This window comes from Lissotriton vulgaris, chromosome 5 (genome assembly GCF_964263255.1).
Source record: "Lissotriton vulgaris chromosome 5, aLisVul1.2, whole genome shotgun sequence".
Taxonomy (NCBI): Eukaryota; Metazoa; Chordata; class Amphibia; order Caudata; family Salamandridae; genus Lissotriton; species Lissotriton vulgaris.
Window position 1 is genome coordinate 1278828351 of NC_141693.1, and position 26656 is coordinate 1278855006.

The 26656-nt window shown below is 47.4% G+C and overlaps 1 protein-coding gene across 7 annotated transcripts in view; it reads left to right on the forward strand.

The window, feature by feature from the left end:
- The window catches only part of PPP1R12B (protein phosphatase 1 regulatory subunit 12B), an 880212-nt gene that overhangs the window by 252718 nt on the left and 600838 nt on the right, over positions 1 to 26656 (forward strand). The gene's annotated exons all lie outside the window — the stretch shown is intronic.

The window sequence follows — 26656 nt, forward strand, 5'->3', positions numbered from 1 at the left end:
ATCTATGTTGGTTGGTGGGGAGGAGAGAGTACAGCTCCTGTGTTGCAAGGAGGAGAGGAGAGCGTCTTATCTTTTTTTTTTTTTTTGGTGACCCCTGAAAGCTTAGGTATGTAGCCTCATGTTCATCTGGTGGGCAGTGGAGGCGATTTATAGCTCTTCTTTATGGCCCCCGCCATTTTAGTTAGTGGAGAGTGCAGAGACCGCTTTGTCCGGAGAAATACATTTTGCACAGGTACCACTGTAGTATTCAGTTCAGAACATTCAATATAATTATTTGCGTGCATATACCTTCAGGAACCTCGTGTTCATCACGCACACAAGGCTGCACCAGTGTTGTTCAAATCAAGCGCTTCACCGGGGACGCCCTGGTTGCCCAGCTCGCAATTAGGGGCAGACTCTCTATATTCATACTTCCTTTATTGGGGGGGGGGGGGTGACGGGAGGGCATCCGGCTAAAGGACACGGCGTGAACAAAGTTCCACGGTCTCACCGAGAGTGACCACGGAGGTGGGGTCGCTCTCGCTCGCTCGCCTGCGCTCGGTCAGTCCGCTCTCGGTCTGACCGCTCTGCCTCCCATCTGCACAGTTACTAGCCCCATCGCAGCTCCATAATACCACAAGGGGTGGAGTGGGGGGGGGGGGACGCAGTGCTCAACTTGTGGAGTGGGGGTGGACACAGAGCTCACCTTGGCAGCAGGGCGCCTACTTCCTCTGAAGTCGCCGTGTTGTGCAGATTCAACAGTCAGGCAACGAGCAGGACAGCACGGCTCCCGGCGTGAACGGGACACCAGGGGTCTCGGCGGTGATTGCAGGCAGGCAGGAGCAACAGTCAGGCAACAAGCAGGACAGCACGGCTCCAAGCGTGAACGGGACACCAGAGGGTCTCGGCGGTGATTGCAGGCAGGCAGGAGCACTCCGCAGCGGAGTTCCCGTCATCCGTCCGGCACCAGCATTGATCCCAGTCCGGGTCCACCTCCACGATGACCGGCGCTTCCGGGGGGGTGTTTTGCGGGAGGGTCGGATACCTCTGTTGCGCAGCCACGGCTCGTCTCACAGGAAAACCACTGGGTCACAGGCAACCACATCGTGCTCCAGTCAATCGCAGCGGGCTCCAGGCAACAGGCATCCTTGTCGTGCTCTGCATCTGGCCAGGGGGAGCCCAGGGTCCGAAGAGGAAGGTGTGGGTGGCTTGTCTTCTTCTGTGAGGCTCAGATTCCAGGCAGGTCGGGGATCCTCAGAAGGTTTCGTCCTCCGCCAGGTAAGGAAGATAATGTAATCCAGTTACTTGTAATCCAGTTACTTTCATGCTGTTGTACTTTACAGCGGTAAGGATGCAGCTGGGTGCTAACGGGGATAAAACCAAAATTGGGATCCCCAGCACTTGGAGCTCTTACCAAGAGCTCCTACCCGGCGGCCATCTTGAGTCAGTGATCTCTTGTGTCTACAGCTCGGTTACCATGGCAAGACCTTTGTCCTTTGATGCGCCATGCACCCCAAGGCACTGAGGGAGCGATCCCTCAAGCTCCTTGCTGCTCGATGTGCAACTCCAGTACAGTCTCTTACCCGGTTGAGAGGAAGGTCCCAGAATCGGGCAGGAAACCATCGCTCTTTGTTGCAGTCGAAGTCGTCCTCTGGTAAGTCCCACAAAAAGAAGAAAAGTAAAAAGTCGAAGAGGTCTTTGACTTCACCTTGTACGTCTAAGTAATCAGACGAGACAAGGGAGCATCATCACTCCAGGCTTGGCTCCGCGGTTCGGCATCCACCTCAGCTGTTTCTGCACCTCCCAGAGTTTCTGGGAACTGGAGCGAGCCCCAGCCCAACTCTGAGTGTTTGAAGCCATGCACCTCATATTTGGGCGGCCTGTCCCTGCTGGTGCGTTTTCGAGCCCTGTTGGTTTGGGAAGGGCCCCTACTGGTTTGGAAGGGCCACTACTGGTTCACCGCAGACAGGTCGGCCCTCTGCATCAGTTGGGCCCCTAGGATTCACGGATGAATCCAGACCGGTGTTAGTCTAGCCACCTCAACCTTTTCCGGCACCAGTAATGTTGTCAACGCTCCTTACGCCGCAATGTCCTCCGGCTGTGCTATTCCCATTCTTATCTCTGACTGCAACACAGAACTAGAGGGGTGTCGCCCGACGCAAACTCCAGCGCCGACTGCAGCCATTCCCTCCAGGCCGTAGCTTGAGTCCTATTCCTATGGGCTAGGACTTGGGGACGATTGGGAAGAGTCACTGGACCCTAAAGAATACCATCCCCTAGACCCCAATATGGCTAGTATGAGGTTTTTGCAGATTCCAGTGCACTTGATACCTTCCTAGATGCTGGCTTGATCTCTCCTCCTACTCTGGCTAGGGAGGTGGGAGCCTCAAGTCCTGGACCTTCAGTTGCTCACTGTGGCAGGCAAGATGAACATCTAGGCCGAGGTGCTTCAGCCGGGAGTTACCCCCTCAGAACCGCTTCTGCCCTTTGATGAAGCCCTTATTGCTCTTTAGTTTGCCCTCCGACCAGTATGGGCAAACAGTAGGTGACAGGATATGCCACCACCTGCAGCCATGAGGTCAAAAACCTCTGACCGCTGGGTTCTCCAGATTGTTAAAAAAGGCTACTCCCTCTCCTTCGTGACTACCCCTCTATCCTACCCACTCACTTGCAACGGGCTGGCAGAGGACCATCTTTCATTACTCCACCATGAAATGGCAGCTCTTGGCCAAGATGGCCATAGAGAGGGTGATGGCATCTGAAGTAGGTCATGATGGGTTATTCCCTCTACCTTCTGGTGTCCAAGAAGGACGAAGGACGTTGTCCTGTCCTAGAACTGCACCCTCAATTTTTTCCTGAGAAAGTAGAAATTCAGAATGCTCATGCTCGTACAAGTTCTATCTGCCCTCAATCCTGAATACTGGATGGTAAGTTTCAAGGGTCTCAAGAACTGTGCAATAAGATCTCACTATTTTTTCACTCAAAAATAGTGGATATTTATGCTTCCCTGGAATCTCAAAGGGACCTATTGTGTCCTTCTCCTCCTGTAATTCCATTGCCCCTGGACTGCCGGCCCAATGACTCAGGCAGTATTCTGTCCAATTTTCCCCCTCTCACGCTCCAGCATATAGATTTGCTCCTGAATAGGATTAAATCTGGCTCGCCTCTGGACCCCTGCCCCCTTAGGATCCTTAAGGATTGTAGGGAAGTTTTATTGCCCTTTTATCTTGAAGTGATGAACCTTGCCATTACAGAAGGCATCTTTCCAGGGCCCTGGAAAAAAAGCAGTGGTCAAGCAGTGGTCAAGCCCCTGCTGAAAAAGCTGTCACTAGACCTGGATCTGATTCCAGACGGTCGATCCCCCCCACGCTCCCTGGCCATTGAGATCTGCTGCACGCTGGTATTGTAGAAATTTGAGCATCACGCTCACTTGCAATTACTTTATTTCATCGTGCATAGCTGTAAAGCAGCATTTGTAACTCGCGCTCGACTGCATTAGCATATTAAACATAGCGCGTGATTGTAAGGAGCTCTGACCATCGGGTTCGAGTCAATTAGCTTTTAAAGTGCATTCTGAACATCGCGCTCGACATTGAAGCACAGCGCCTGAGTGAAACTGACCTGGCATCATCGCGCACAATAGAAATTGTTATTTTAAACATAGCGCTTTGACTAATTAATAGCACCGTACCTCGCATCATTTTCTGCATTGTGGTTTAACTTCACTTGATTGTAGCTACTGCTGACATTGTTTAATCTGCATTCTTGTGCTGCCTCGACTGTGCATTCATTGTGGTATTAGCTTTGCACTAAACATAGTCTGTCCCAGTTTCACTTTCCAAACTCCATTTTGGAACCTGGCTTGCTGTTTACTCGATTGTCCCGCCTACCCTCCCAGCTAACATCCCTGCTGACCCTCCCACGCTCCGCCCCCCTCGACTATCCATTTAAGTCGAATGCCCCAACGCGCAGCGTCCACACGCTACGGCCGCGCCGAAGGTGCGCCAAAGGTAAGCCCGTCTACGCCCGTCCGCGCCAAGGCCGCACCCAGCGCCAGACCCCCTGGCCGACCCACCCCACCCGCATTACATACGCCGCCTCCACCCTCTTAGCCCTAAACCCCGGCCGACTCCCCAACTGCGCCCAAGCCACCCCCGGACACACTCATGGACCCTTCTCATGCAACTCCTGCAAGTTTGACGGCACCAAGACCAACTCCTCATCCACTAACACCAAACAGAGACCTGACACCAACCACCTTAAATGCATCCTGCTCAATACCCGCTCGGTCCACAGACACGCCATCGGCCTCTGGAATCTACTAGACACCATCTCTCCGGACGTCGCCTTCCTAACAGAAACATGGATGAACGCCTTCTCAGCTCCAGACATCACCATTGCCATCCCGGAAGGTTACAAGATCATCCGAAAAGACTGCACCAAGCAAGCAGGAGGAGGCATCGCTATCGTCCATAAGAACTCCATCCGCATCTCAACCATCTCAGACGTCAACCTCGCTAGCGCCGAGCAGCTTCACTTCCAGATCCACACCGACCCCAAGACCACACTCGGAGGCACCCTCCTCTACAGGCCACCAGGACCCCGTGCACAATTCAGTGAAGACATCACTGACTTTATCACCCCACACGCCCTCCCCTCCGAGGATTACATTCTATTGGGAGACCTCAATTTTCACCTGGAAAAAAGCAACGACAGCAACACCACTACCCTGCTGGACAATCTCGCCAACCTCGGACTCAAACAACTTGTTAATACCCCCACTCACCACGCAGGTCACACTCTCGACCCGATCTTCACCTCCAGCAAACATATCTCCTTCAGTCACACCACAGCTCTCCATTGGACGGACCACAGCTGCGTTCACTTTATCTACAAAAAGACCACAACCCACAACCATCCTCAACCTACTCTGCGAAGAAACTGGAACAAAATCACCATCGACCAGATCTCCTCATCGCTTCTTCAAAACCCCCCTGCCCACTCTTCGAACCCCAACCAAGCAGCCATTAACTTCACTCAATGGCTAACCAACAGCGCCGACAGCCTAGCAGCCCTGAAAAAACGTCAAATCAAACTAGGCAGCAAAAACGCCCCCTGGTTCAACGATGATCTTAAGAAATCCAAGAAACTGTCGCTCCCTTGAGAAGACATGGAAAAAAGACCCAAACACCAGCACCAGGGACGCCTTCAAAAACGCCATCCGCATACACCACCAACTGATCCGAACCGCCAAGAAAGCCGCTTTCAAAGACCGACTTGATAACAACGCCCACAACAGCAAGGAATTATTCAACATCGTCAAAGAGTTTACCAACCCCACTGCCAACTCCAACGACATCACTCCCTCTCAAGCCCTTTGCGACTCCCTAGCTTCGTTCTTCCACGACAAAATAGCAGACATCCACAACAGCTTTGACAACCATCCTGGAGACCAACCCAACTTACCTTCTGCCGTACCCCCACCCCCCTTGAACATCCTTAATGACTGGAACCCAATCTCCACTGAGGACACCATCCGCCTGATGAACTCCATCCACTCAGGATCCCCCACAGACCCATGCCCTCACCACATCTTCAACAAAGCTGACTCCGTCATCGCACCCCACCTCCGAGATGTCATCAACTGCTCCCTTAACTCCGCCACCTTCCCGGAAAGCTGGAAACACGCCGAACTCAGCTCCCTTCTGAAAAAACCCACAGCTGACCCCACCGAACTCAAAAACTAAAGCCCCATCTCGCTCCTTCCATTCCCGGCCAAAGTCATCGAGAAAGCTGTCAACAACCAGCTCGCCGCCTTCCTCGAAACCAACAAATCCCTAGACTCCTCACAGTCTGGCTTCCGAGCCAAACACAGCACTGAGACCGCACTCATCGCAGCAACAGACGACATTCAAACTCTACTGGACAATGGAGACACAGTCGCCCTCATCCTCCTCGACCTCTCCGCAGCCTTCGACACAGTCTGTCATAGCACCCTGTTACAACGCCTCAGAAACATAGGAATCCAAGGAAAAGCACTGGAATGGATCACCTCGTTCCTTGCCGGAAGAACCCAGAGAGTCCGCCTCCCACCATTCAAGTCAGAGGCCACTGAAGTCATCTGCGGCGTGCCACAAGGATCTTCACTCAGCCCCACCCACTTCAACGTATACATGAGCCCCCTCGCGGCCATCGCACGCCAACACAACCTCAACATCATCTCCTACGCTGATGACTCAACTGATCCTCTCACTCACCAAAGACCCTAACACAGCCAAAACAAACTTACATAAAGGAATGAGAGAAGTAGCCGAGTAGATGAAGCTCAGCCTTCTGAAACTGAATTCCGACAAAACAGAAGTCCTTATCCTAGGTACCTCCCCCTCCGCCTGGGACGACTCGTGGTGGCCAGAGTCCCTTGGAAAAGCACCCATCCCGACGGACCACGAACGGAACCTGGGCGTCATTCTGGACTCCTCACTCTTGATGACCAGACAGGTCAACGCCGTTTCATCATCTTGCTTCAACATCCTTCGCATGCTCAAAAAAACATTTCGCTGGATCCCCACCGAAACTAGAAAAACGGTCACCCACGCACTGGTTACAAGCCGCTTGTACTACGGAAACACCCTATACGCCGGTACCACCGCAAAACTTCAGAAAAAACTCCAACGCATCCAGAACGCATCAGCCAGACTCATACTAGACATTCCGCGTAAAGACAACATTTCTGGTCACCTGAAAAACCTCCACTGGCTCCCCGTCAATAAGAGGATAACATTCCGCCTCCTAACCCACGCACACAAAGCACTTTACGAACTTGGACCCGAATGCCTCAACACACGACTTTCCTTCTACACCCCCTCCCGCCAGCTACGCTCCTCCCACCAAGCCCTTGCTGCTGTACCTCGCATCAACAAAACCACCATGGGAGGAAGATCCTTCTCCTACCTGGCAGCCAAAACCTGGAACTCGCTTCCCACTCACCTTCGCCTCACTCAGAACCACCTAGCATTCAGAAAGCAACATAAAACCTGGATATTCGACAAGTAATTCCCCACCCTTCTCCAAGCGCCTTGAGACCCTCTGGGTATGTAGAGCGCTATATAAATCATTTGAATTGAATTGAATTGAATAATGAAAAATTTCCGCCCAATATCACTGTTGCCGGCCCCAGCAAAGATGTTAGAGACCCATCTTAACTTACATCTGACTGCCTTTCTTGACTCCGCTGGCTTTCTGGACTCATCTCAGCATGGGTTCCGGAAGCACCATAGTACGGAGTCTGCTCTTACTGTGGTTGTAAACCATATCCATACAAAGGCTGATGAGGGGCAGACTACTTTTCTGGTGCTGCTAGATCTGACAGCAGCTTTCGATACCCTATCTCCCGCCATTTTAACATCGCGTCTTAGGGAGATGGGGGTAGAGGGCTCTGCACTTAGCCTACTATCTTCTTTCCTTAATCAGAGAGAGCAGAGGGTCAAGCGAGGAGAATTTGTATCCCCTCCCAAACCTGTGCATTGTGGGGTACCGCAGGGGTCGGCTCTAAGCCCCACTCTTTTCAACATATATGTGGCCCCACTCGCCAGGCTGGTAAGATCTTTTGGGATGGAGGTGGTGTCATACGCCGATGACACCCAAATCCTGGTCTCCCTCTCCCACTCGGTGAGTACCTCCGTTCTCAGTTTTAGGAACTGCATGGAGGCAGTTTCACAGTGGATGATCTGTAATTCACTAAAACTGAACAGAGAGAAAACCGAAGTCTTGATCTTTGGAGGAGACCAGGATCCCTGGTCAACTGACTGGTGGCCCCCTTCCCTTGGAGAGTGTCCGCGTCCCACTAAATCCGCTCGGAATCTGGGCGTGTTGATTGACACTTCTCTTGCTATGGACCAGCAGGTAAATAGAACAGTCTCTACCTGCTGGGGTGTCATCAAGACCCTGAGGAAAATCACTCACTACCTCTCTCTGAAAGCCCGGAAACAGACTGTAGTGGCCCTAGTCACGTCCCGGTTAGATTACTGTAATGCACTCTACTCGGGTATCAACCTAGGCCTAATACAACGCCTGCAGACTGTACAGAATGCGGCAGCTAGGTTTGTTCTTGACGTCCCTGGCCGCTCATCTGCCACCTTAGCCAGGAAGAGTCTGCATTGGCTCCCAATTCATGCTAGGATCTCTTTTAAGATCCTATGCTTTGTCTATGGGGCGCTATGTGGTGACGGCTCAGAAGACATACGGTCTCTCCTAGTCCCCTACACTCCCCGTAGAGACCTACGCTCCTCTAGTAAAAATCTCCTGACTGTACCCCGGGCGCGGAAAGTCAGGTGGGGCGGAAGGGCCTTTTCCGTTTTGGCCCCGAGGCTGTGGAACACTCTCCCTCTGGAATAAAAAGTACAACCCTCTATTGGTTCTTTTAGGAAGGCATTAAAAACATGGCTTTTCGCAGAGGCTTATCTGTAAGTTGGTTTCCGGTATATATGTTTTCTTTTATGCGCAATACAAGATGTCCTTCATTCATTCATTCACTTGCTGGATCTGTATTCCCATCCTGCCCGCCCCCAGGAGTTACCTGTGTGGTTCATGGTGGGCACAAGCACTTTCAGTTTGCAGTGCTCCTTTTGGCCTTACCAGCTCCCCTCGTGTGTTCAACAAGGTGATTGCAGTGGTTGCAGCTCATTTGCGGAGAACAGGGGTTCCAGTTTTTCCCTATCCCAACGACTGGCTGTTGAAGGTTGGCTCAGCCCAGGCAGTAGTCTTTCACCTCTAGACTACAGCAAACCAACTTTACATTCTGGGGTTCACTATCAGCATGCCAAAGTCACACCGACTCCGTCAGAGACTCTTCCTTTCATCAAAGCTGCTCTGGACATGGTGCAGTTTCAGTCTTATCCTCACAAATGGTGAGTCCAGGATATTCAAGCTATGAACCAATGTGTTCGAGGCATGTGGGCTGCTGAATTCATATCTGTGCATAGATCGCCGCCTAGTGTTGGGTTCGGATGATCGCACATTGTTGTCCTGGAAGAGTCTTCGAAGTATCACAAGATAGGTGGCTCCTCCCCTGGACTACAGTGCGCATGGGCATCGACTCCATCCTCAGATTGTTTTTTTCCGCCATTGGGTTCGGATGCATATTGGTTCACTCAAGTCGGAATCGATATAAAAGTTCTCTTAAGGCCAAAAGGCCTTTAGTTTTTCGTCGGTATAGTCTTGCGTTCGGTGCCCAGTTCTTTCCAGCTCAGTTCTGAGCCGGATTTCCAGGAGAGCCGCGTGCTTTTAGACGCTGAAGGCCCGGTCGACGCCAGAGGCCTTCTCGACGAACCATCATGGAACGGAGCCCGTTCAAGAGATGTCCCGTGTGCAACTCCAAGCATCCCCACATCGACGTCACCCGGTGTGCAACAAGTGTCTGTCGCCGGATCATGATGAAGCCAGCTGCATGGCTTGTTCCCGTTTTCGATCCAAGAAGACACTTCTGCATCGACGCGCTGCACGCAAGGAAGCCCAGCAGACTGCACTGGAGCCTGTGGACATCTTCGATGCCGGGGATGATGAAGGAGCAGACCGGAAGGTTCGGTAGAACCTGTCTAATCCCGCGTTGGAGTTCGACTCCAACTACGACGCGGATGTTGAAATGCTCGAAGCGGAAGAAGTCATCGACGAGGTAGAAGACAACGACGGGGCCTTTGAGGCCATGGAAGATAGCTTGAGCGAGGAGCTAAGCACACAAACTGACATTGGGGCCGAAACGCTTCATAAGGCTCAGGTCGAGGGATCGCCACTAGGCCTTACCCAAGATCTTCCATTAAGTTTTACGGCCCCGCCTTCGGGCTCGGCTTCGGACATTACTAAGGAGCCGCAAACTGCGAAATCAAATCAAATCAAATCAAATCAAATCAAGCTTTATTCGGTTTTTAAATTTAAAACCATAAAAGCAGCAGAGAAAAAATACATACATATATAGAGACACAATTGGTTGCAGGTTTTAAAAGAAAGATAAAAAAGGGGAAAATAAATCCGGCTATTTAAACCAAGCTAAAAACAATCTTGTAAAAAATAAGAGCGCATGGTACACAGAAACCCCCCTTTCAACTGATTTTATAGTTCGATACTCTGGGGCCAGGATAAAAGTCAAACAAATCACAGATACAGATAGGGCCATCTCCAGTTTTGGGGTGTGAAGATCTTAGATAGGGGGCAATGTTCCTGTGTTTGAATTTAATTAAAACCAGATCTCCTGGAGAGGTTTTGGGCAGCGTGCCCAGCCATCCCACCCTCCTGGCGCTCAGAATTCCGCCATCTAGGTCAGGTGGCAGCGGTCTATTGTTATTAAGCCAGAAGATGGCTTTGTTCAGCAGGTCCTGGTTTGATTCAAATTTGCCCTGAGTAAGCTCTGGCACCCCAGAGAGGACGGTCACGTAGGGGGCGGCTTCAGGGGGTAGGTTAATTCGGGCCCTTCTTTCAAGAGGAATCCTAGGTGCTATTAAAGGTACATGAGTTGGTTTGGGAGTAATCTTACAGCTTTTTGGGATGGATTTGTTGGTAGAGGAATCATTTGGTCGTGCTTTCCTGTGTTCTGTAGACTTAGGTTTCTCATGGTTGGTGGACGGTATATAACATAAAGGGGGAGCAGTGTTTGCATTTAATGGATTAATCCTTTTTACTATTTTTTCCACGGTGAACAACCTTTCTCCCAGATCCTGAATTTTTGTGACCAGGGGTGATAGGGCCGCATTCAGCAATCGTTCAATGTGGGCCAGTAGGGTCGATTGGAAGGGGGAAACAGAGTCATTTGATGTGGCCCCCACCTTATGCGGCGTTAAAACAGTTGAGTTATCGGGGGGTAATGAGGGGCTACAGGACATTAGATCAACATTTGCTGGAATCTCCTCGATGTTCCTTTTTGTGAATAGGGCCTGGGGCAGCGTGTTGGCTTGAGTGGGTGTCGTTTCAAGCGAGAAAAGTACTTCCTGGGGAGGGTGGTTTGTAGGGTCAGTGTTTCTACCAACTGTGGGCGGAGTTGATATGTTAGGGACATAGTTTGTGCCACACCAGGCATTCAGCTCCTCCCAAAAAGACATATTGTTGGGACAGCAGGAGCTCCTACGAGCAAGACACAGAACGGGTCAGGGACAAATGACAAATGGTTTGGGTACCTGCTTCAGTGATGGGGCCAAGTGGGGTGGCCCGCCCCGTCCTCCTCGGGTCCTCTGAGGGCCACAGAGGGCCCGCCCTTTGCCCGGGCTTAGCCCCGGGCGCCGACCCGCGCGCGATCCCGCGACGCGGGGGCTCGCGCTGTCCTTAAGCGCACCTCCGGGGGCGGGACAGGAAACACGCCTCCTTGGCGCTAGGCTTGCTGGGGGATGTAGTCCCCGATGTGCTGCCTCGCCGCGATTTCCCCGGAGCGGCAGGCAGCAGGGAGCCTTGGGAGTCTGGCTGCAGAGCAGCGCTGTGGCTGCGGTAGTGGTCAGGAGCCCGGTGAGTTTGGCCAAGAGTCCCCCGCTCCCCCGGGGCTCGCGCTGTCCTTAAGCGCACCTCCGGGGGCGGGACAGGAAACACGCCTCCTTGGCGCTAGGCTTGCTGGGGGATGTAGTCCCCGATGTGCTGCCTCGCCGCGATTTCCCCGGAGCGGCAGGCAGCAGGGAGCCTTGGGAGTCTGGCTGCAGAGCAGCGCTGTGGCTGCGGTAGTGGTCAGGAGCCCGGTGAGTTTGGCCAAGAGTCCCCCGCTCCCCCGGGGCTCGCGCTGTCCTTAAGCGCACCTCCGGGGGCGGGACAGGAAACACGCCTCCTTGGCGCTAGGCTTGCTGGGGGATGTAGTCCCCGATGTGCTGCCTCGCCGCGATTTCCCCGGAGCGGCAGGCAGCAGGGAGCCTTGGGAGTCTGGCTGCAGAGCAGCGCTGTGGCTGCGGTAGTGGTCAGGAGCCCGGTGAGTTTGGCCAAGAGTCCCCCGCTCCCCCGGGGCTCGCGCTGTCCTTAAGCGCACCTCCGGGGGCGGGACAGGAAACACGCCTCCTTGGCGCTAGGCTTGCTGGGGGATGTAGTCCCCGATGTGCTGCCTCGCCGCGATTTCCCCGGAGCGGCAGGCAGCAGGGAGCCTTGGGAGTCTGGCTGCAGAGCAGCGCTGTGGCTGCGGTAGTGGTCAGGAGCCCGGTGAGTTTGGCCAAGAGTCCCCCGCTCCCCCGGGGCTCGCGCTGTCCTTAAGCGCACCTCCGGGGGCGGGACAGGAAACACGCCTCCTTGGCGCTAGGCTTGCTGGGGGATGTAGTCCCCGATGTGCTGCCTCGCCGCGATTTCCCCGGAGCGGCAGGCAGCAGGGAGCCTTGGGAGTCTGGCTGCAGAGCAGCGCTGTGGCTGCGGTAGTGGTCAGGAGCCCGGTGAGTTTGGCCAAGAGTCCCCCTGCGAAATCGAAACCGAAAGTGAAAGCTCCGGTCTCGACGCAAGTGAAAGCACAGCTGCCTACATCGAAACCAAAAGTGCGTATTGCTTTGGTCGGCTCGAAGTCCTCGGACCTGTCTGCACTGACAAAGCAGAAGAGTTATCGACCCGAAGAAACAGCTCAAGGGCGTCGAGACGAAGACTAGCGCGCCGAAGGCAAAGGTCAGGGCAGTCGACCCGAGCAAATCGGTGCCGAAGACAGTCGACACCGACAAAGGTCTCGGTGATCCGAAGGTTCTCGAGCCTCCGCGTCGACAAGACACGGCCAAGAGCGGAACGACCCAAGAGTCCACGCCTGGTGGTGCCTCGAAGGATTCAGTCGAGTCGACGCAGCCGTCCGCCTCATTCTCAAAGCAGGTGGCAGACTCCCTAAAGCGCATCAAGGACAAGGCCCCAAGTGTCGGGCCTAAAGATCCTCCACCTTCGAAGCCTGCCGATAAACCTCAGAAGACGTCGACGCCCATCCACTTCACGCTGCCGCCGAAAGTGGTGCCGAAGGCTTTTGCCCCTAAAATGGCCACAGACGTGCCCAAGAAGGTGTCCTCGGTGCCGAAGTCAACAACTGTGGTCCCGGCCATAAAGCATCAACAGCCCTCGTTGGAAGAGCAACAGGAACAGTTTATCGACGTATGGTGGTATATTACGATCAAGGTGGAGGTGAGAGGTCCTACAGAGGAAGGCTCATCCTCCTTACTTGAAACTCTACTACAAAATTGAGAGCCTCAGTCTAACATATGGGCTAGTCCTCCCTTTCAAGAAAAGCAAAACGTTTTTGTATAGAGCAGTCACCAGCCAGAGCTACCTTTTGGTGGCATGATTCATCACTGGGTTCCTCCCTTTTCGCTACAGAATGGTTGTGCTATTACCTGTGAGTTACATGGGAGCACTGAATAATATCAGACCACAAAATAATGGAGGATAGGAGATGAAGGGGTTCAAGAAAACTGGCTGGTAGGAAATCATTTGTTTGAGGCATGTGTGCTGTAGATAAACATGCTTTGCATACTCCTGCCATCAAGTGTTGGGTCTGGATGTTTGCAGGTTATTTTTATTCGAAGAAGTCTTTTCCAGTCACGGGGTATGGGGACGACTCCTTTCAGAGATATTGCGCACGGGCATCAACTCCATTGTTAGATTTATTTATTTCTGCGATTGGGACCTGACGTGAATTGTGATGTTCCGGTTCAAAACAGTCCTCCAGCTTCCCCTTGGTTCCCAATCCACTGTACCCTTGTCGGTATTGTCTCATACACGTTTCACTAGTCTCTGTGTATCGAATAGAACCGAAAACTCCATCTTCGATCGAGAAGACACTGCGGGCAGCCTTCGAGTCTAGCTACGTTGGTTGACTTCCACTCCATTCCGTATTTGTCAGTTTTCTGCAGATGGAACGGACTCCGTTTTAATTCTATCCCCACGCACCGACCTGCGTAAAGTCTGCAACTTGTGCCTCTCACCAAAGCACAAAGAGTATTACGATGCTTGTCAATCGTTCCAATTGAAAAAGACTTTGTGGGATCATCGAGCTCGACGAAGGGACATGCAGCGATAAAACATTAATCACACTCCGGGTATCTTCGGAAAAGACACCGAACACGAAGGATGGAGGCATCCACGACCGAAGAGGAGGTGGCCTTCTCTATCCACGAATCTGACTCCGAGCTGGAAATCGAATTACAGTCCGAAGACGTTACACCATTTCAGGGTGCCATGAGTAACATAGCCCCTTTGTCCCTCAATCTATCTTCGATTAAACAAAAGGCTTTGGCACCACCACTGCCTTCTGGCCATGGTCGGCACTGAGACGCTGCTTCCAATTCACCACCCTCCGGCTTGGAACCAAAACAGTCAGTCAAGCCTTCCAGCTCGTGACCAAGTCGAGAAGAGACATCTTTGGAACTGAAACCTTCGCTCCAAAAGATAACAAGAACAAGTCCAGTTCGCCACTGAAACCTTCGGCACCGAAATTAAAAGATACTCTTCAATGCCTCCGGAACCTATCCCGGACATTATGAAGGCGAAGCTGGACCCTAAGCAAAAGAAAATGTATATTAATCCAGACACTGGGCATAAATTGGCTAAAGGTGTGGCCCCTTCCAAAAGAAAGATTATCTCAGAGAACACTAGCTACAAAATTCCTCTAAAAAACGAAGGACATGGCTACAGGTCCTATCTACCCTAATGCTCAATCCCCTCCACCATCTTCACCACTACCACCATTGCCAGACTCCGATCCTTTACACAAATGGGCCAAATTTTTTAGCAATATTCCCTGGCAGTAAAAAAAGAAAAAATGGCTTCAAAGTTAAACGAGTTGGCCTTCAACAAGGACTCTTTGCCTCTGATTACCTCTAATGTTTGTTTCTTGTAAATGGCCAACGCCCTGGCCAAGGGTAGGGTGTCACGTGGCCCATAAGGACATTGTCGTTTTTCACTAACTTAGCATGAGCTCGTTGCAGCTTGCCTGCTGCTTTAAACGCGTTACTACATGTCTTTATTTTCACAATATTTTCAAAGATTGCTTTCACATGAGAACTCATCTCTGTGTTTGCTCTCTGAATGTTCCTGGGATTTTGACTGAACATAATGTGCATGGTCGAGCAACCATGCCCCTTGCTATTTTGTTCTGGCTAGTCCTTAGCCCTTAGACAAAACATACTGATGCAGCTGTTTGTACAGTGTACTTGGATTTTTAGTGGGGTGCACAAATATGTAACAGACACTTGGAGAGGGACCTTCCCAGGGAGACGAGCACTCATGATGTAGATCTACCATCTGTAAGCTAAGGTATGGGGTCTGCTGACAAAGCCCAGAGATCTTCTATTATATAATAATACTTCTTAGCAAGTGGAGGGAGGTTAGGCACTATAGTCCTTGCTCCATTTTCTTTTTATGATGACATCTCTCCATGATTTATGGACTGACTGCGATGCTAACAATTTTTGTACTCTGCTTGTTGTGGCACGCATACTGCATGTTAGGGCACGTTGGTTAAAATAAATATTTTAAAAAATGTTTGAGTCTCCGTTATCTCTCATTGTGGACAAGTACAAGAGAGTGAGCAAGAAGGTGCGTCTTGTTACTGCGATCCTGAGAGAACTGGGAGTTGTGTTCTGGGATGTCTAATCATTTGTTTCTTTGGGACTGAGTAGGAGATCAAGTGAGACACTTTAGCTAGTCGGTCCTGGGTTCGTTTGTACTAAGGTGGTGGGAAGACTAAGTCCCTATACACCAAAGTCTCATTTCTTGTGCATAGTTCTGTATTTGTGCAGAATCCCTGCAACAACATCACAGGGTTCACCACACACCAAGCCTGATATAGGGGATGATGATAATGACAGTAGTCCACTACCAACAGACCCATGGGATGACTATAATATCGATCCACCAATGGATAAGGACCCTGATTTAAATCCTGCAAAACCATCACCTCCCGATGACAACGTAGCATATCAGGAGTTGATGTCCAAGGCAGCATCTTACCATGGAGTAACTTTATATAAAGAGTCTTTATAAGAAGGCACTAGGTTCCACACATAGAACAAATCAAGGTTTGCCTATGTTAAAAGGCGTGATGAGGCCTGCCAATGACATTTTTAAAGACCCTGTATGTGCCTGTATAATAACACCTAGGGTTGACAAAAAATGCAAACCTCCACCGTCTGATCCCATTTTTAAGGGACAGTTACCTTTAGATTCTTTAGTAGTATCTAATGCTTGCAAAAGAGCTAATTCACAGACTTCAGCAGATGCACCTCCTCCAGACAAGGAGTGTAAATTAATAGATGCATCCGGTGAAAGAGTAGCTGCTAAATCCATTAACCAATGGCGCATTGCCAACACACAAGGCTTATCAGCCAGATATGACCGGGCCCACCTGGACGAAATGGAAGACCTGCTCCAAAATTTCCCAGATGAGCATAAAAAGGGACCACAAGAATTAGTGCAAGAAGGTCAACTTATATCTAATTCCTCCATTAGATTTTCTGTAGATGCTGCTGACAGTGTAGCAATAGGAATTCTCATCAGCATTCTCTTTAGACAACATGCAGGGCTTAAGATTTTGGGGTTTAAACCGGAGGTTCAGATATCTATCCTCTATACTCCTTTTGACAAAGAACACCATTTTGGACCTCAAGAAGATGAGGCAAGACACAGAGGTAGCAAAATCTATGGGACCATCTAACGGAGGCTCCTTTTGTCGTTCATTTTATAGAGGAGTATCCAAAGGTATATCCTCAGATCCTAATGCCGCCTCAAATAAACCCAACACGCAACCCTCTCCAGCTAGAGGTTTCTATAGAAGTAGGTACAGAGGAAATAATGTCAAGGGTAGAGGTGAAGGCATAACACGTACCTTCCCATCTCCCAGTAAGCAGTGATTTACCTACAATTAGTCCAGATCATTTAACACCTGCCGGGGGAAGACTTCAACAAGTTTTTTCACATTTGGCAATCAGTAACATTAGACAAATGGGTATTAGACATTGTCCAACATGGTTATTGCCTGGAGGTTGCCAGCAATCCTCCCAATATTTCACTTTGCAGTGACAAACGTTTGGTACAGCACCAACTGCTCCAAATAAGAAGGACACGCTCTTTCAATAAAAGGAGCTATAGAACCAGTTCCATTACAAGAGTAAGAAGTTTACTCACTATACTTCCTAATCCCCAAAAAGGACGGGTTCCCTAAGACCAATATTGGACCTAAGGATGTTAAACCTGTCGATACTGTCATAACATTTCTATACGGTTATGCTTCAGCAATTGCTCCCACTTCTACAGCAAGGCGACTTTATGTCCACACTAGACTTAAGACGCATACTTCCACATGCTTGTTTACCCAGCACATCGCAAATATCTTAGATTTGTGATAGCAGGAAATCACAATCAGTTCAAAGTACTCCCATTCGCAGTTACTTCACCCAGAGTGTTCACAAAATGTCTAGCAGTAGTAGCAGCTCATCTCAGAAGACAACAAATTCCCATTTCTAGACGATTGGCTTATCAAAGCTAGCACACGGCAAACGTGCTTGCAACACACTCAGACTGCATTACACCTTCTCCATCAATTGAGATTTAGAGTCAATACGCAAAAGTCCCATCTTCAACCCTCAAATGCAGTCCTATCTGGGAGAGACTCTAAATACTTTCACAGCTCTAGCCTCTCTCAATGCAGACAGGGTTCAAAATTGTTAAACTCTGTTACTACAAGTTCAAACCTAGCAATACTTAATAGTCAGGACTTATATGCAACTACTAGGGATGATGGCATCATGCATTGCAATAGTGCCTCATGCAAGATTACAAATGCGTCCCCTACAAGAATGCTTAGCACGTCAGTAGAATCAATCACAGGGTCAATGAACAGATATAGTGTTAGTAGACAGCCACACCCATCGCTCTCTGAAACCAAAAGGGTGGCCCTTCATCGACCCTGTTCCTCATCTACAGAATCTAACAGTTCAAGGTCTATGGGACAACAAACAAAGGTTTCTACATCAACTACCTAGAGCTTCTAGCTGTGTATCTAACACTAAAAGCTTTTCAACCTTACCTCATAGGGAAAGTTGTCCTAGTCTGCACGGACAATAGGACATCCATGTACTATGTACAAAAACAGGAGGGGGGGACGACACATTCTCTACAACTGTCACACTTCTTTCAGACCATTTGGTGTTGGTCTATTCATCACAGAATTCATATTCTGGCAGAGAACCTCCCAGGTGTGAACAGTCAAATTTCCGGCCTCCTCAGCAGGATGCAGTAACAAATACACACATGGGATCTTCACCCCCAGATTCTCTGTCCATAATTCCAAAAATGGAGATTCCCAGCAATAGATCTGTTTGCCACAGCAGACAACTTAAAATGCTCAAACTTCGCCTCCAGGTTCCCACACACTCTATCCAAAGGCAATGCCCTATGGATTAACTGGTCAGGGATATTTGCTTACCCTTTTCCGCCTCTCCCTCTCCTTCTGTTTCTGGTTCAGAAACTCAGGCAAATATCCCTCACTCTGATTTTAGTGACTCTCACATGGGCTCGCCAACCATGGTTCACCACACTGTTAGAAATATCAGTAATTTCACATCAAAAGCTGCACCTCAATTCCAGCTTTCTCACTCAGAACCATGGAGAAATCAGACACCCGAACCTTAAGCAGCTTAACCTAGCGACATGGCTCGTGAAATCATAGAGTGTGGATACTTACATTTACCACCAGATTGTATGACTATTCTTAAAGATGCAGGAAAACCTACTGCCATGTCATGTTATGCAGCGAAATGGAAGATATTTGTTGTATATTGTAACAAATCTTGATCTGCTAGATGCATCTATATAAAATAATATTTGTTACCTTTTACATCTGCAGTGAGTTGGCTTAGCCTATTTATCCATTCGGTTGCACTTTGCAGCAGTGGCCCCATATTTCCAAAACAGACCACACGCATCCTTGTTCAAGGTTCCAGTAATTCAAGCCTTTATAGAAGGACTTAAAAGAATAATACCAGCCAGGATACTTCCTGCACTAGTTTGGCACTTTAACATCGTTCTCACAAGTCTCATGGGTCCACATTTGGAGCCATTAAACAATTGTTCATTACAATTTTTTTCATGGAAAGTTGTGTTTCTAACTGCTATCACTTCATTAAGGAGAGTTGATGAGCTACAGGCATTAACCTTAGAAGAACCCTTCTTTCAACTTCAGAAAGATAGAGCAGTTATTCACGCAAACCCAAAATTCCTTCCAAAAGTTGTTTCTGCTTTTTATTTTAACCAGTCAGTTGAGTTACCTGTGTTCTTTCCTCAACCGGATTCAGTGGCAGAAAGGGCTCTTCATACACGTGATGTCAGAAGAGCCCTATTATTCTATATTGAGAGGACAAAAGATTTTCGTAAAACAAAGCAACTTTTTGTGGCATTTGCTCCACCCCTCAACGGCAATCTTATCTCTAAATCTGGTATTCCTAGATGGATTGTTAAATGTATTCAAATTTAAAGCTAAAATATACCTCCTAGAGCACATTCCACTTGATAAAGTAGCAACATGGTCTACACCACACACTTTTACTAACCATTATTGTGTGGATGTATTAGCATGTCGATCGGGGGGCGGGGGAACGAAGATGGCGGATTGACTCCGCTTTGAAGAAGCAGTGTCCACTGAGAGCTCCTGAATTCACGTGGGGGAAATACTTGCTTTTACGTGCCGCTAACTACCGGGGGACGAGCGGTGAAATTACTCGTTGAACAGCGGTTAAGGCAGTATAAGTGAAAGGTACCTTAATGTGTTGGCTGGGTTCCCAGCAACTTCTTCTCTCAGGCGATACTCGCAGCTGCATACATCACCGCAACAGGCAAAACGGGCGAGACTGTCTGTGCTGCTCTGTTTTCAGCTTGTCCGGCCCACTAGCCCGGTTTCCTTTGGATCTCTCTGCTTGGCAGTCTATGGCCCCGCCGAAAGTAAATGCCTCGAGGTCTGGCCGGGTAACTCGAAATTTCGGCAGCTGCTCCAACAGTTACCTGCAACACCGATAATCGCGCTATGGAGATGATTGATGGCGGAACTAAAATAAATGCGCTGTGGGTTGGCAGACCAGTGATTAAACTGCTACAGTCAGGGAAGGCTGCCTGCTTTCTTGCTGCTACTTCTGAAGGCGCTATGGCAGAGACTATTATGGAGGCTGTGCAACACAAATACATCGAATACAGCAACACGCCTGGGGTAAATCCATGAATCACCTGAGGAGACCGGGACTGTGACCGCCTCAGGTGAGAGGGCTGTTATGCATATAACCAATGTGAATAATCATTATGTTCCACATGTGGAGGCGAGACAAGACAGCAATAATACTGGTACTACAGCTATGTTAAAACCAATAACCGGTGATACAGTAATACAATCAGCTGATCAGCCAACACGAGATTGCATGTTAAATAACATCATAGATACAATTTGTCACTTGCGTTAATTAGTACTGAGATGGAGTCAAGCGATACACTTGACCAGTAAATAGAGGAAGTATCTGCAGTGCGTTTTGCTAATCAATGCAATGAGCAGGCTGGACAAACTGAGTCAAATGCTGACTCTCCATCCACATCTCTTTCCTCTGCGAACAAGGCGAAAACTTAGACGGTCGCTGATGATTCATCTGGTTCTCCACATGAGGAGATTGGTAATTCTAAATCTGCTAAAAAGAATAGACGCAATCTCAAAATCACTAAGCAGATTAGAATAAACAGGAAAACTAGTGACTCAAACAGCAAATTGCCTCAAAAACAAGTGGAGACTGTGACATCGGTACAGCCCAAATCTAAATTCAATGATCAAAATCGCCCTTTACGGAAATTGGTGACCTCAAAGGGGGAAGTCAAAGCTATTGTTTCACGTCTTTCCGGTACTGGTCTGGGACAAAATCCAACAACAATTTCCTCTCAATTTACTAAGTCACAGGCGGCCGCAAATGGCTCTCATGCTCCTGAACCTTTAGCACCAACACAGCTAACAAAAGATACCTTACTGTCAATGAGTGCCCCGTCAACTTCAATTACAAATACACTGGAAGCTATAACAGGAGCAGGAACATTAACAGTAACTGAACCGTCCCTCGCTGCAATAATGCATGCATTAACAGCACACAGATCTGAGGCGCACAATCATTATACATAGCTTAGGGCGGATAAAGCTATGCTCCAACAGTCATAGGCCTCAATAACAGGAAAAGTGCCTGAACTCACAGCAGAGGTGGTGACGCATCAACAAAGACTGTCTGACAATGAAGAAGCTGTGACTCGCACTACTAATCTGCTTCATGATCATGACTGCAAAATCAACGACTTACAAGGAAAGATAGATTATATGAAAAATCGTCAACAAAGGAATAATCTGAGAATATTTGGGATACCGGAGGGTAGAGAAGGCTCTGATCCACGCTCCTACATCATTCAAATATTTCAGAAAGCCTTCCCAGATCTGGCAGATTGGGACTGGGACTTTCAGCGTGCTCTTCGCTTGCCAATTTTTCTCAAACAAGCAAACCAGTATGCAACACGCCGACCCAGACCAATCCTTTTTTTTATGTAGGTAATTTCTTACTGCGCCAGGCCATTGCAATTAAAGCTCGCCCTCCGACACCTGTGACAGTGGAGACTATTTCTATGACTGCTAGGTCTGATCTATACAAAATTACCATGGATAAAGATGGAGGATTAATTAAAATTAAAATGGAGCGAAGTTATAATGCTTTAACTGTTACTTATGTGGAGCCTAGTCTTTCTTTTGACCAATTGTTTTTGGATGTGCTTAATGTACAATACAATCAGTCATGGGAATAATTAGATGTGTTAGCTGGAATGTAGCCGGGATAAACTCTCCAACTAAACGACAACTAGTCAAAGAAGAACTCAAGATGTATAAACCACATCTGGTAATATTGCTAGAGACTCACTTGATTCATAAGGACAGGGGCTTATTTAAACACCTGGGGTTAGAGCAGATCAAATGCACCTCACAAGGGGCAACTATTAGAGGGGTTGTGATTTTTAAAGATAAGCGCTTTACTTGTAACATTATCAATAAAACCTCTGACCCAAGTGGCAGATGGGTCATTATTCAACTTGAGGTTTACGAAAAAAAATTGTCTTATGTGGAATATATGGCGCAAACTTGGATGATCCTACCCTATTTAAAAAAATATGTTGGACCTGTTAGATTGGCAGGGGGAATTAATTATAATGGGGGATTTTAATTGCACCTTAAACTATAAGATCGACTCCACAAATCGATCTGCATCCCCAAGGATGTGTAGGGTCCGTAAATCAATTCATGAGCTAGCACGGCTACATGGGTTGTTAGATCTATGGCGGACAATGTATACCACTTTGCCTGGATTTACGTATTACTCTAGGTCACAACAACACTTCTCAAGAATAGACCTAGCTTTGGTAAGCAGTAACATGCCATTTAATGCACAAATAGAGGTCTGCCCGAGGATAACATCAGATCATAATCTGGTACTGATTTGCTTTCAGCTGAGGTTAAGAGCAGTAGATTATTTTAATTTCCAAGATACCTCTTATCAGATCCGCAATTTATCACACATACACAAAGAGCCCTTACAGAATGTATACAAACTAATATTGATACTTCCTCCTCTTTTTGCGTATGGGATGCAATGAAAGCTTTTATAAGTGGGACAACGCAGCAATATGTTTATTATCTAAACAGAACCCAGCAAAAAAAAAATGGCTGAAGCTTGTAATGCACTTAAAAAATTAGAGCTTTCTCATGCTGCTGAACTTATGTCTAATGGATTGAATAGCGATCTCATATACTCTACTTTAATAAATACACAGCTATTACTGACACAACAGTTTAAAGAGAAAAGTTTGCTGCCTACAATAAAATCCGCTCCAATCAATATGAATACGGGGATCAAGTAGGGCGGATTTTAGCCTATCAAATAGCGGGGGGAAAAAGCTCAGACACGCATGGATTCAATTAGGGATGGAGATGGCTCTATACATAAAACTGCGGTATCAATTTTGAAACCATTTACTCAATTTTATAATGAGCTTTATACTAAAACTAACAATATGGATGAAGCTTTAGCTGAGCAATATTTACGATTAGATAACTCTCAAACCTTAAGCCTAGAGGCAGCACACTATCTACAACAAGATATTACTGTAGATGAAATCTTAACAGCCATAGGAGAGCTGCCTTCGGGCAAGGCTGCAGGAGATTATGCTATACCATTGGAATTCTATAAAGTATTTAAAAATCTTATTCTTCTGCTATGTGCAGTTATACACCAGATTGGGGAACACAGGAAACCCCTAAATCTTGGGATATGACCAACATCATCTTTTGTCTTAAAAAAGGGAAGGTTGCGGATGATTGCGGGTCATATCGGCCAATACCGCTCATTAATTCTGATGCTAAAATCTACCCCAAAGTCTTGGCTAATCGATTGGCTTCTTCCATGCCCAGTTTAGTGTCAGAACACCAGCATGGCTTCATCTTAGATAGGGATACCACTGCACATGTCAACACCGCTATTACATCACTTGATATCGCCAACAAGACCTCTCACAAGGTAGGGATGATCTTGTTAGATGACGGGGTAGCATGGGATGCGCTATGGAAGATACTTGGTAATAATGGTCTACCACCTTGGTTTATAAAGTGGATTTGTGCATTGTATATTAAACCACAGGCAAAACTATATAGCAACCTGCAGTCAGCTCCATTTATGATGCAATGTGGCACCCAGCAAGGGTGTCCGCTTTCCCCTTTATCTATTATACATAGAGCCGTTTATTAAAGCATTAAATCAGAACACTCATATTAATCCATTCACAAATGGGGACTATCAACTTAAGGCAATCGCAAATGCGGATGATCTTGCACTATTCACTTCTGATCCAGCTAATGCATTGCAAGTTATCCATGGGGAAGCAAAAAATGTTGGTAGAGTTTCAGGGTATGAATTAAATCTGCATAAAACACAAGTTCTTCACAATTTAAATCCAACAACATCTATAACTGGTGGATGTACAGTAGTAACATACTTGGGGATTAGGATTTCTACCAGCATTGAGAATATGTGGAGACTTTTTTTTTTTTTTGGAAGACCTTAATTACATCAATTGCAGATACACATCTTCGGGCCTACAACCCAACGGGCTGGCCGCAGTTGTTGAATCGGAAGCACACATGGTTCTCAGCACACAGCCAGATTACCGACAGCCAAAGGCCCGGCGGCGTATCAAGCAGTACAAAAAATGGAACCGAACTTGGAGTAGCAATGACGAATCTTCTTGAGGTCTTATTTTTGCTTTTTTTGTAAACTATAGTCAAAGTTTAGGAACAAACATAACCCCCCTCCCCCCCCCCCCCAACCCGTAATACATTAGCTGTGCGGATATCATAGGGGACAACAGTCTCGATGAGGGGGATCCCTCACTTCACACGGGAGATTCACTGCCGGACAACCTCCAAGGCATGCATTAAGAGCAACTAGAAACTGCAATGGTATTGGGGGTCCGCTACAGGTAGGAACTTCACAGTCATGGCATGTCATCGGCCGGACGACCGGCATATATCAAAGGCAGCAGCACGAAGAGTCAATCAAGGGAACAGGGATGACCAACAGCATGCCTCATCTGAACTGGCATCCCCCCAGACAGGACATACCGCACTCAGAGACATGGGCTAGGTTAGTCATCATCAGAAAGTTGCGCCAACAAATAAGTGGTGTACGGTCCCCAAATATCGCGGGGGCGCGAGAATATGTGGAGACTTAACTATGAAACACTACTTCAATCAGTAATTCAAAAACTTAAGAAGTGGAATAACCTTCCTATAACTATCATTCGCAGATCGAATATAATTAAGATGACAATTTTGCCTAAATTCTTGTATCTGTTCCGAGCAATCCCTCTAAGGGTCCCAAATTATTTTTTCCAGAAATTAGAGGGAGCTATGAGCAGCTTCATTTGGGGCTATAAACAGGAACGCCGTGCTACATGCTACCTAAAATATCCTTATAATTTGGGAGGTTTACAACTCCCTGATTTTAAGATTTATTATTGGGCAGAATTTACAAGCCTGTTACAAAGCTTATTAACTGATCAATCGCCGTACTATGGCATTGTATCGGCACTTTGCTCGGATAGTCAAATGTTCCTTTATAGGATTAACGAGCCTAATTATTACAAGAGAGTTTGCTTTAAGACTATCAGAGACAAGGTTCGTAAATGGCATGAAATACTTCATTACTATTCACTCACTGTCAATGATCTCAAACAACTTAAATACTTTAAATTCTGGAACAATCCTTCTCTCCCTAGTATATTCCATGATTATACTGCAAACAGATGGGCAAAATATGGAGTTGTAAGATTAGGTCAGCTATATGATCATAATGGTTTTACTACCTTCTCATCATTGCAATCTTCTTATGGACTCCCTCACCAGCTATTTTATAAATACTTACAAATCAGAGACTACTTTTTAAAACAATATTCATCACAGCTTCCACTTTCACAGGAGCTATTAAATTAAATGCTTAACCTCTTCAGTGCTCATGACAAGGTCAACTCGTCATGGGTTTTACCTGCCCTGTGCTTATGACGAGTTGACCTTGTCATGAACAATGGGGATCCTGAAAATCAAGCATGGCCGGGTGAAACCCCTTAGCACCCAGGGTGTTAATCTTTTGCTTAAAGCTAGAATAAGCTCCGTATATATTCAGCTTTGTAATTTAAGAAGTACTGATACAGGACATTTAGCTGACAAATGGTGTCAAATACTTGGAATAAATATTGAGTCATCTGATATAACTGCTGCATTGGCCACTTTAAATAAATCTACTTATTTTATTAATCTGAAACTGCAACAATTTCGAACAATTTTTCAGTTCTATTACACTCCCGAGAGAATCAGCAAGTGGCCACAACAATCACAGGGATCAGGTTAGGTTGGGGAGATAGAACATGCTGCACTAAGTTTGGCCAACGGGCAGCCGACATCGTACATATGTTGTACACTTGTCAAAAGTTGTCTGAGTATTGGGGGAATATTATAAGACATACTGGACAATGTCTGGGATTTAACCTAGACTTTACTACTAAAGAGATCATGCTGGAATATAGGGCATATGATAGCATCGCAGTCACGAGCTTTATATCTATTGCAATAGGCGCTGCTAGGCTTTGTATTGCGAGGGAATGGATTTAGTCTAAATCTCCTTCTTTTTTTGATTGGGTTATCCTTATGAAAAATATTTATGAAAGGGAACGAGCATTAGCTAAGACAAGAACTATAAGGTCAATGTAAAAATGTTCTCGTATATGGAAATGAATGAAACAGAAGGGTCCTTGTATGTAGATATGTATACATATGTAACTGTTTAGATATCATGCATTGGCGAATGTTTTCTGATAACAATATTAGTATCTATCAACATGTTTTGTCTTCTTTATATTTTTCTTTTATGTACTCTCTGTTAAAAAAATAAAAATAAATTTTAAAAAAGGATGCCTTAGCATGTCAACCTGCTAATGTAGGACAAGCAGAGCTAAAGACCCTTTATCAAACAACTGCATCACCCACCGTTAGCCACCGCCTTGAGGAATACTGCTATATCTTCTATACAAAGCATGTGTATCTGTCTACAGCAAACGGATTATGTTACTTACCTTGTAAGTATCTGTTCTTGGCATGCAG